At 32.2% G+C, this 12925-nt stretch overlaps 1 protein-coding gene across 1 annotated transcript in view; it reads left to right on the forward strand.

Annotated features, from left to right (window-relative positions):
- Positions 1-12925, forward strand: part of cyr (cypher) — a 111262-nt gene that overhangs the window by 41489 nt on the left and 56848 nt on the right. The window lies entirely within an intron of this gene.

Consider the following 12925-nt stretch of genomic DNA (forward strand, 5'->3'; position numbering starts at 1 on the left):
TTAACGTATGACAGCGAATATAATAAAATGGAATCCTCCCCAAAACGTCAGAGAGCCGCTGATCTAGTAAATTAATTCGAATTAATACGAAGTACAGAAAACGGAAAGGGTCAGCGGACCAAATCGTGCCCACAGACTGCAAAGTTATGCAATCAATTCAGATGCAGATAAGTACCTATTTAAAAGCTTTTGATGGCTCTCTGGCGGCTTTGATAAAATACTTCACTTACTAACGTACCTACATGTAAAATGATTTTCATCTTACTGAACGCAATGTATACCTGCAATGTTCCGTTTTAATCGTTTTTCTGGCGATCAATTTTTCCAATTATGTATTACATATGTACGTAATTTTATTTATATACTAACTGTAGTACCCGGCTTCGCACGAGATCGCTTCATTGATCAATATACAATTATCTTACTTAACAAAGCAATTACATTGTTCAATATTAAAATATCTATATCTACTTACAGACAAAATGAAAATAATTCTGACAGTTAAGTCAAACAAAAGAACATCAAATTAAAATCGAATCCATCGTGAATCTGTCGTGAAAATTCAAAATTGGAATTGGCAGAAAAATGAAATTGAACAAAATAATAATCTTTGTATTTTTTATTATGTATCACTTGGATCCAAGTAAAACAACAAAAAACATATTTGACTTTTATTATATAGAGTATAGACAATAACGTTGAATAATATAGATCAGGATATTATGTTAATATTTTAGTTTTTTCTTCTTTTTTATGATTTTATCGAGGCTTCCACTGCGACTCGCTGTCATATTGCGTCTTCTCATCTAGAAGGGGATCCGCCGATCAGGCCCTCACTCCGATTTTGTTAAAGAACTTTACAATAATTCTCGCAAGCTCTTCAGTCCTATCCACCGCCAGGGCCATCTTTCAATTCGTCGACATTCTCAAAGATATCCGCAATACGGAGCTGTACTCTGTGTCGTTCATATGTAAGGCATTGTACTGCTATATGTACAATGTCCTCCAAAATATCACATTCATCGCAGAGCTGCGAATCGCTTCTTCCCATGAGGACATCAAATCTTTTACCCATTGTGTGTCATGTTTTTAGCCTCAGTATCAGCTTAAGCTCATTTCTCTTTAAATGGTGATTCTACAAACCATGATATCGTACGTAGAGATGATAGAATGGACTTACTTCATTTCCCCTTTTCTAGGGATGCCCTGTGGTGAAAATCTATCCACATGCTTTGGCACATTTTCTTTATGACTACATTCCAGTCCAGGTTTTCTGATACCCACTGATATGGCATCCCTGGTTGTTTTTCTTCTTCAAAGTATTGACTGCTGACCATTATAAAATATTATCTAATTCTAATACATTAAAAATGTAATAATTCTAATAACTAATTACTATTATAAATGTATTTTATTTGTTAAAATTATTACAGATACGGGAATTTTATAGTCGATGGGCAATATTTGTGTTGTTTTTATTAACTCATTTTCATCATATAGGTCAGATGCGAGGCATTAACATTATTCCAACGCTATATTATTAACCTAACGTAGGTATAAATTATATTATACCCACGATAGCCGCGCAGATTCGAATCCTGGGTCTGGCAAGTACACATATTTTTTTTAAATTTGTGTATGAGTCAGAGTATAGACTTAATAGGTTGAGCAAGTGGCTGACATCCATTTCTCGTAAAAAAAACTGTTAATACAACCCTCCACTCTGTGGAGGCCCACAAATCCTATGAGGATCAGACATGGTCGGGAAAAAATATTAAATATTCAAATTAATTAATGGGACCAATTTATTAATGGTTCTTTTTCCAGAGTAAATTAGATGAAGTGAAGTGAATGAGAGATTATCTTTATGCAATTTATATACAATAACTATATACAATAACTATATACAATTGGATGTTTGAGGATATTAAAAACGTTATGTCTATGTATTCAGACTTACTTAATTATTGGTGACTTATTTGTGGTATCAAATTTAGATGGTTATATTGTTATATATTATAGGCCCCTTTGATATTGGTTTCAGGGGTATATTCGTTGGGTAATGTTATTTTATACTCCATTTGTGATAAATACGCATCTTTTTAGATTGTCGTATTGTTTAATAATTATATGACGAATCGATTGCGTCAAATAAAATCGTCGCTCTTGTTTTACTGAATAATTAGATATTATAATAATCCAGAAATTTCAGGATTACAATCCTTATTAGAAACCTTTTTGTTCAGAAAATATATGATGCATTTGCCGTTATCAATGCACTATTAATAATCACATTTGAAGTGTGTTAATTTACAAAATAATGCACGATTCACCGGATAATCATAGAATATTATAGGTAGGTGTGTTAATTATCTTATCGTTCCGTGCGTTACATACTTGCTATTTAAGTACAGGTATTTATACATATTTAATAGGAATTTTAATAATCGCAAAATAATAAGATGCATTACAGTTCAAGTGCTCATTTGTTGTGTTTTCAAAGCTTTTTCTCGAGATGAGTCGCTGATCTATGAAAAATCACCGTGAGGAGGTGAGATAGCTGTAAACGGATGATTGTCAGAGCAAGACGAATGCTACTCGTGTGGATAGAATTATTACCGTTGCTCCGTGAACTCTTGTCTATGGATTATTTGAAAAAGAAGACAATGAACATTATTGTGTTATTAAATTCTCTACATGTCGTATTTTAAATCAAATTGCATGTGAAATCAGATTTATATCTATGACTATGTTTGTTAGCTATGGATGGATTACCAGATACACGTAAATAATTAACTAAAACGTTTAAAATATTATTTCTAGTTGGCAGTGTAGAAAGCTGTATTTACCATAGGTAGGTACTACTAATTGTATTAATTAATACAATTAAATCACAAACAATTTTACAGGAAATCGATAGAAGAAGGAAAGAAATAACCTATGACCATATGGTCATAGGTTATTTCTATATAATATATTAAATATATAATACTTCATTTAATATTAAATGAAATATTATAGGTATATATTTATTCGGAAATACATAGTACTCCTTGAATCGATCCCAGGTGACAAATTGTTTTTTTTTTATTTTAAATATAATGAAACTTTTTATTATATTAAACAGGGGTAGATTTATGGTCTAATATCCAGTGAAGGTTTCTAGTAAATTAGCCCAATGTTAGATGATACACATTAAAACATTGTCAATAATATTGAACAGTTTTGACTGTTTAGACGGCTAACTTATTGTAAAAAGTATAATATCTCAATACAAATATATAATAAATACTATCACTTTATCAGTTTAGCGGTCGATAGTCGCCTTATGTATAGAATAGATCCGATGATTCTAAAGGTATCCAAGTATGAGGTAAAACAGGATCGTTCATACAATGCTATTGGTACGTATCTATTTTCAAGATTGTATCGTACCGTTGATTGCTGTTTTAAATACCAGTAATTACTTGCTTTGTGTTTTTTTTCACTTTCACAAGACATAATATCGTAAATGCTATCGTAACCTATACCGAAAGTTATTACCTGTACCTACTCAGCTACTTGTGTACTATATTGCGTTGAATTTTAATTTAAGAAAACACAAAGAATCTCTATACTACACGGCATTTAAAATTGTTTGATTATAAATAATAAAATATTGCCCACACGCTATACATGTAAATAATTTCCAAATTCTCAGATTTACTTGCGATATTAATTAAAATTATTAATAAACTACAGTCGAAACATAATTTAAATAATAGTTAAAACTTCAGAAACATACCATTTAAAAAATGGGTTTTCTCTTTTTCGTAGGATTTTCTGTATCAGGTATGTTTGTTTTTCAAAATTTATTTTCATTAAAATAGTTCTGTATAAAAAATTAATTCAATTAATAAATTTAATAATACATAGTGATTTAAATAACTATATAATATTATAAGCTCAAATCTAAACCAATTATTATCAGGCTATCGTCAATACAGCGACATAATAAATTATGGTAGTTGTACATGCATCGCCATTATATCTGTCTAATTTCAGCTCAGTAATAACATATTGAACATATAATTTGAAAATACCTCAGATATATAGTTACTGCAACAGTCTTTAAAAAAAATACATCGCCCGACGGGACATGAACCTGTATTCACTTGGATTTGCGCCAATGTGCTTTACCAATTAAGCTACGGTTCTCATATCTAATTACGACGTAATTAACAAGTAATTTTTACATAAAATGGTTATAAAATTGTGTTAATATTTGACTACCGGTTTTGTGTTTTAAATCAAGGTATCATTTGAGTACCTTCATTGCAAACCGACGCCCGGATCACTCCAAATTTTAGTGCTAACGTACACGCACTTACTAATATGTAATTGAATAAAATATTTATTTTATTAAACAAATAATTCACAAGATTAAAGAATGTAACATTCTTTATATTTAACATACTTACATAAATTGAATACACCTGAGATACCTACAAGTAAAAATCTTTTTTTTTTAAATACAATTCCCGACGGGACTACAACCTGAATCCACTGGATTCACGCCAATCGGGTATAGTCATTTATTAGATGTGAATGAATAAGACAGATACTACAATATTATATTTTAATTAATATACTTAATGTAATTTCACCAAGAATCAACATTTAACACTGAAAATTTATTCACTAATAGTGTAAGATTCTTTATTTTATATTTTATACTTGTCTCTATGGGAGAAAATATGGTGTATTGTGGGACTATAGACGTGGAAAAACAGAACAGTGAATATCATAATATATCACCATTAAAAACTAAATTGTAAATATGTTAATAAAATGTAATTTGCCCGCTCTACTACAGTACCAAATGTCAGTGGCGACAGTGAACGATATATTCATTTTTTCGAAATTGGAATTCGGCATGACAAATTTTGTACATACTACATAGGTAGCCGTTTATATTTCGGGAATTGGCAACACTGGTGTTGCTAGGTGCAATTTGACTTCTGTATTTTTAAATTTGACATTTTTAACGGCAAAAATACTCAGAAAGTTTTAACAAACGGACGATTTTTGTTATTTTTTAATTCATTTGAAAAATTTATCTCGACCAAAAAATGGAATTACCTTATGAAAATTTTCGTGTGATTATTTTTCACAACTTTCGACATGGATTATTGCGGGAACAGTGCATCGCTGAACGTAATACTTCATATGGCGATGAAACACCATAAAAAACTACGATATATCGCTGGTTTAACGAATTTTATCGTGGTCGTCGTTTGCTCACAGACGAGCCGCGTGAAGGTCGTCCAAAATCGGTTGTTTCTCCAGAAAACATCAATGCTGTGCGTGAACTGATAATGCAAGATCATCATATGATATACCATGAGATTGAGGCATCTCTGGGCATTACTGGGCGTCAAAGATACATTGCGTGGTCAACGATTTTCTACACTAGAAGAGGCGGTTGATGCATTCAAAAACCATGTTTTGGAGTTACCTTCTGCAAAGTGGGAAACATTCTTTCCAGATTGATTCAAACGCATGGAAAAGTGTATAAATTATTGTGAAGAATATTTGTAAAAACAATAAAATTGTTTTTATTTATAAAAAAAATCGTTTTTGTTTGTTATTCCCGAAATATAAACGGCTACCCTCGTATACCATCCTACACCTACGTCCTACGTATATCTGAAAATAACCCTTACGGTTTTAATAAATCCACACAATTATTTCTTTAAATTATAGCTGCACATATAAATAAACATCATCTATGGATGCAATAGTTTGTCTTCTAAATAACAATACGCACTAACAATATAAAATAAGTTTCCTTAAATTGCATGCAAAGGATGTCACTGTTTTATTTATGTTGCTACATGCTAAACAACACTTTTGTTTTCCCCGATGGTATCACTATTTCAAGTGCCCAACATCAAACAATAGAAGGTTCCAGTTTCACTTTATAAAGTTTCCGCACTGCCGCGCGAATATTTAATTGTCCAAACTAATTACATGTGTACCAACATCGCCGTCGATTGGAAAAGCGACCGCCATGTTCTTTTACTGCGATATAACATGTCAAAAATTGTTTGGCAATTCATAAAATATGATGGAATTTCCTTTTGATGATACAATCTTAGTTACCGATTTCTTGTACCTAATCTATATGATATTATTTACTTTATCTGTGGCTTTCATGTGTATTAGTTGCATGACAGAAAAATTAACTGTCAGGATTTAGGGCACAGATATTATGTTAGAAGTTTATGTCTATTTTTTATCATTATAGCCCATAATAAAAGACAATTGTCCCTACTTATTCCGTTGGTTTTACGTCAGCCAACATTTTAATAATAGAATATAACGTAGGTAATCTAAATATTGCATCAAACATAATATTATTTTAAATATAAATACTTAGCATTTTTTGATCATCCCTGCTTTCAAATTCTCACCCGTGGGCCTCGGGTTTGAATCTCCGGTCTAGCAAATTCACATGTTCACACTTTCAATGTTGAAATATCAATAGGTTGAAAAAAATAATAACTTTTTCATCAAGCAATCAAAATCTCTAACTAATTATTATAGAAATATTTTATTTAAATGCGATATTTTTTTAATTGCCTCTACAATCCTATGTAGATCTGGGTAGCCTCATGAAGAGGTTTCTTAACAGATTTTGATTTTACATGTATTGCGTGTTCGCCACCTGCTTGATATATTAGATGTATACACTAAATTCAAACACATATTGAAAAAAAACATGTGAATTTGGCAGACCCGGAATTCAAACCCGATACTCACTACTTTATAAGCTGATACGTTACCCAATAATGTACTTGTAAAATAATATTAAAATTAGGGACTTCAATACCGGTATTCAATTATTTATCGATACCGAAATGCCGGTTTCAAAATCCAAAATACCGGTATTTTCGGTATTAAGAAAGCATACACGTTTATGTTATTTTTAATTGAATTTACTGTCATTTTTCATTACTTAATAATGTATATTAAATTTAGTGTCGACGATTAATGCTGCCAAAACGCAAACATATTGACTGAAACCAACAAAAATGAAATAATAATAAAACAAAATTCCTCAAACATACTTAGATAATTGTCACGATAAATTAACATATTTCGACAAATTCGTGCAAATATTTCCAATAATTATTCTATAACTATTGATCCAACGTTGATAGTACATCCAACAAACGTTGAATTTGAGATAGATTTTCCTGTACTTGGACAATGGAAATTATCAGTTCTAAAATACTACATATTTATAAAAGTCATAATAATAATAATGTAGGTAGGTTCAGTTTGCTTTAAAATAGCGTTGTTAATAGATTTTAATAGCTATATTTATTGATATGTACTTTTTTTTACTGTGTCGCGTGAGAGCAGCCGGAACATCTTCTGACCTCTTTGAAATCACGTCAGGAGTCAAGCAAGGATGTGTACTTGCGTCCTTTCTTTTTATCATCATGATGGATTTCATAATGGGTAAGACGGTTTGCCCCGACAGTGGGATACGTCTACATCATGATGACACAACCGATCTATGCGAAGAAAGACTGTGCGACTTGGAATATGCAGACGACGCAGTCGTATTTGACTCGACGATCGAAAGGTTAGAGGTAACCGTGAACAGGCTAGCTGCGAACTCGATGCGTGTGGGTCTTCATCTGAATGCCGCTAAGACCAAATCCATGTGCAGTGCTTCATGCATCGACGCCGAAACTCCTCTTCGGGTTTCTGGTCTGCCCGTCGAGCTGGTGTCCAGATTCAAATACTTGGGTGCCACGGTTGCCGATGATGGTGGTATTTCTAGTGAGCTTGGAATCCGCATGGGTGTGGCGGGTTTTGCGTTCAACCAACTTGGAGTCGCATGGAGGTCAAGGCTGTATTCTGTGAGGACCAAATGTCGTTTGTTTAACGCGTGCGTGCTACCTGTGCTCCTGTATGGATGTGAAACATGGCATCTTACTAAGCTTCGGCTTTTGAGCTTTGAGAATCGATGTCTTCGCCGAATCTTAGGGGTACATTGGTACGACCGCGTTACAAACACCCGAGTTCGTGAGCAGACACAACAGCCTTCGGTGATTGAAGTTATCACGAAGAGACGATTTACGTGGCTGGAACATGTATTCCGGATGCCGCCAAAGAGTGCGGCACTTCGTACCCTTGTGGCACAGCCTCAGGGGTTCCGTCGCCGTGGCCGGCCCTCCCTCATCCTGCAGCGATACTACAAAAGCGACCTACGTGCTGCAGGTCTGACATGGCGGGAGGCGCAGGAGTTGGCGATGGATCGAGGGAAGTGGCGCCAACTTGTGCTTGCCCTATGCCCCAATGTTGGGACGTGACAGGGTGAAAGAAGAAGAAGACTTTTTTTACTATAATATTGTTTGACAAATACCGACAAATATTGATATATTCATTCGGTATTGCAATCCCTAATTAAAATACATACATATCGCCGGCAATAATTTTGCCGATTAACTATTATAGCAAACGCAAACAAATCAACGACAGTGATAGATTTACCGAGAATAGTTTTCAACTGGTAATAATTAGTGTCTTCTAAAATAAATTACATGTCAGTATTTTTGCACAAAATAATAAATGGCTAATTATACGGTCCGTAAATTTTCTTTTCACTCTCGTAAAAGTATGACATAGCTCGAGAAAGCACTTTTACTTACAGATGTAATTAAATTGCATGTTGGCTTTGTACCTACAGTATTAATAAAATAATAATGTACTCTTGCTTGAATACTTAATGAGTGATCACAAAATATGACCGCTTACTCTATAACAGTCATTAAACTCTGTGGTCTCATAATAATTAATTTTACTCAAGCTCTCGTCTGAATGACAATAAGATTTTTTTATGTTTACAAATAGTAAATATATAGCACCTGTACACGTGCATGGATTTACTGGTGGCAATAGTGCTTATTTTAAACTATCATGACAATAATTGTTTACACGTAAAAGTGCTGACTGTCTTTCCAATTCATTCTTTAAGAATGAGCGAGACGCGATGTTGTCATTTTATGGTACTATTAATTCATACTATTTGACAGGTAGTGAAAATCGGTTAACCTCAAAATGAGTATAGTTCGTTTTTTTGCCGGCAGGTTCGCCACTATCGTTCTACTGCGCATGCGCAGATCGAAAAATCCTACTGTCGCATGAAAATTCAGAAGCTTCCAAACGCTTTTGATTCATGCATGCAAGCTTGCCAACTGCAGGATAATACATGTTTACCCATACATTTTCTTTTTATGGCACGTGTAAACGGTGTATTACATTCAAAATATAATAGATGTTTTCTTTGTAGCAAAACGATTATAATTATTGATCACGCGGACAATGTACTGTCGACTGAGAAGTTAATTTATAAATTATATTATTATCTCTTACTTACGCGATATCGCCTGAAATTAATAAACACAATGATATTACAAAGCAATAATTATGTATATAATTAACTATTTCTTTTATTCAACGAATAATTCACAAGATTTAAGAATGTATCATTCTAATTATTGAACATACATAATTTTGAAAAACACTTTCTGAGAGAACATTTATTATAAACAATAGAAAAAATCTTTTTTTGAAAAAAGTAAGCCACCCCGGCGGGGAATCGAACCCTGCATCTCCCGGGTTTACGCCCCATCCGCGCATTACCACTATGCTACGCAGTGACATACTAATTACGACAAATTTTAACTATTGGTCAATGTTAATACCTACTCATCAGCGCTCTTATATAATAGGTACCTACTTTGATTTTAGAAACAAAAATCGATTGCCAAAGTAGCTTGATTTGGAAGAGCGCTGATGAATAGGTATTAAAATTGATCAATAGTTAAAATTTGTCGCAATTAGTATATCACTGCGTAGCATAGTGGTAATGCGCGGATGGGGCGTAAACTCGGGAGATGCAGGGTTCGATTCCCCGCCGGGTGGCTTACTTTTTTCAAAAGAAGATTTTTTCTATTGGTTATAATAAATATTCTCTCAGAAACTGTTTTTCAAAATTATGTATGTTTATATTGTTTCTATTACATCAAAAAGTTATTTACGTCATAGAGTCAGATGCGGAATATTAACATTAGGCCAAATTTTATTATTAATTATCAAACTAATTAATGGCACCTATTTATGTTACTTTTTCAGAGTGAAAACATATCTTTATAAAATTCATATTAGTTGAATGTCTGAGGATCTAGAAAACGTTATGTCTATTGTATTCAGACTCGATTAAATCACCAAAACTTCTTAAAGTAGTATTGAAAAATATTATCAGTTTGTCAAGTGGCATTCATTTTAATCTTTCTCACTTTAATTTTTCTCACGGTTTTGGCTAAAACTTTTCCATATTAAAAAGACGATTTCACCTTCTGCTGTATAAATAAAATGAGTAAGAGTCCCATGTGAAGAAATGCAGAAAGAAAGTTCTCATGAATGTCATTGTTTAGTATTGTATAGTACACGACTATGGGTGAAAAATAACTGTATAAAGTTTCATAGATACACCTCCAAAAATAAAAAAAAGTATTAAGTTACTATTTTTTTTTGCAATACTAAATGTTTTATACACGATTTAGAAATATATATAATTCGAAAACACTTAATATAGATGTATATGAGTGATTCACAAGCATAGTGAACCAAGTCCATTCTGGTTATTTTTAAGTAAGTTAATTTCAAAAATAATATTCGACTATTTCTTATTTTGTAAGGGTACTATTTCCCTTACATAATGACTTAAATGTACTCAAAATAACACCTCAGAATTGCAATCATACCCTTACAGAATTAGAAATACTCAAATATTATGTTTGAACATAGCTCACTCAAAAATAACTAGAATGGACTTAGTTCACTACGCTTGTGAAGCACTCATATATACCTACTAGAAAAAGATACAAAAACCCAACGAGACTTGAACTCGGATCTATTGGATTCGCGCGAGTATACTTTACCGATTAAGCTACATGCGCCCTATCTAATTACGATTAAATTAACTAGTAGTTTTTACATATTGAAATTCTTATCAAATTTCGTTCATTTTGGCTATTGGTTTTTGTTTATTAAATCAATTTAGTAGGTATCCTAATTACTAACCGACCTCCGGATCACTCTAATTGTTAGTTATAACGTACTTGCACTCGCTAATAATTTAATGGACTATTTATTTTATTCAACATCTGCAACGCACATTGGCGCGAAACCTAGTGGATACGGGTTCAAGTCCTGTCAGGCGTCGTATTTATTTAATTTTTTTTCTAGTAGGTATTTTAAATCATGTATATTCAATATAAATAATGTTATATTCTTAAGTCTTGTGAATTATTCGTTGATTAAAATAAATAGTTTAGAAAATACAAAATTTTGAAACACAATTATTATTATTAGAAAAATAGATGGATCGGATGGGACTCGAAATCACATCTTTCATTTTCTGGATGAGTGCTCTATTATTTAACCTATGCACGATCCATATATGATGCATTCTTGGTGGTATAATGTTTGACACTTCTACGGTAGACTGTTGTCGATATAAATTTTTGGTTGTCATTTCGTGTTTTTCTTTCGTTACCAGTTCGTCGCAAATTTCAAAACATAATGTATTGATTGAAGTTTACTGTTAAATGTATGATTGCGGGATGAATGCTTACTGTTAGGTATATGAGGAAGAAAGGAAGAAAGAACATGCAGTGACAACCTAAAAATCTATGACGACATGCATAATGGGTTCACATAAATTCTTTTTAATTAATTATTAATTTAATTCCCTATATGAAAAATACGGAAGACTAGAATGTTACCTGTACGCAATAATAAATTGTAATTTAATTACAAATTAAACAAACTATTCGAATTAAATGGAGATTTTTGCATAAATTGAACTGATTGAATTAAAAACAATCTTCGTTTTATGCAAATTTTTGACATGGAAGTACTCTTTATGCGACTTATACGAATAGAAAATTCGCATGTCATGAATGATAAATAGGATGGAAGGTATCTACAGACGATCGAGGAAATGAGTTACTTCACAAAGCTGTTAAGACATATTTCCTTTTCGTATTAACATGACACATTGATATGATGCTAATTTAAAATATATTATCATCACATTTATTAAATTCACGAATGGATTAAAGATATATGTAGGTATGTTATATATAAATAAAGAAAAAAAATTATACCAACTGCACTCGGCAAAAACAGGTGAAAAACAACATCCATATTCTAGGACAAGTGGATCTTTGTCAAATATCTTAAAATATAGACTATTTTATAATATATTATTATGTATTTTATAAAAGGTAGTAAAGACCGACATTACCTTCTACCAAAAATTACTCCGATTATGTTGACCAGATAAATTTTTTTAAAGATTTAGTAGATTTATAAAAAAAATAATCAAAATCAACGATTTTAAAATAAGATTCGTAACATTAAAAGCCTACTATTGTAAAAATCTCATTAATTATCATATTAAATATTAATGTATCTACTGAATTTCCAGTAAACGTACCAACACTTGGTCACTGATAGCCTGTTTCAAAACGGAAGACGACATGAAATTACCAAACAAAATTATCGATAGTAATATACGAAAAATATAAAATGCTTGCAACCCAGACTCCAAAAATGGAAATAAAAGTCAATATACGAGTACCTACATACATTCGTTGTCCATTTTTAAACTTACTTTAATAAAATATTTTAAACAGTGCACTATGTCTTTCGTGTTTTATAGAATAATTGTTTAAATATAAATGTTATAAAATATTTGATAAAAGATCATTGTCAAAGATCTTTAACTGGACGTCTTACGTCGGCAAAGTCGGCGAAATGTTGAGCGGCGCGCGCAACTCAAACATGTAACCGTGAA

Source organism: Rhyacophila brunnea, unplaced genomic scaffold, assembly GCF_057557595.1.
Source record: "Rhyacophila brunnea isolate RB1 unplaced genomic scaffold, BYU_Rbru_1.0 scaffold_21, whole genome shotgun sequence".
Taxonomy (NCBI): Eukaryota; Metazoa; Arthropoda; class Insecta; order Trichoptera; family Rhyacophilidae; genus Rhyacophila; species Rhyacophila brunnea.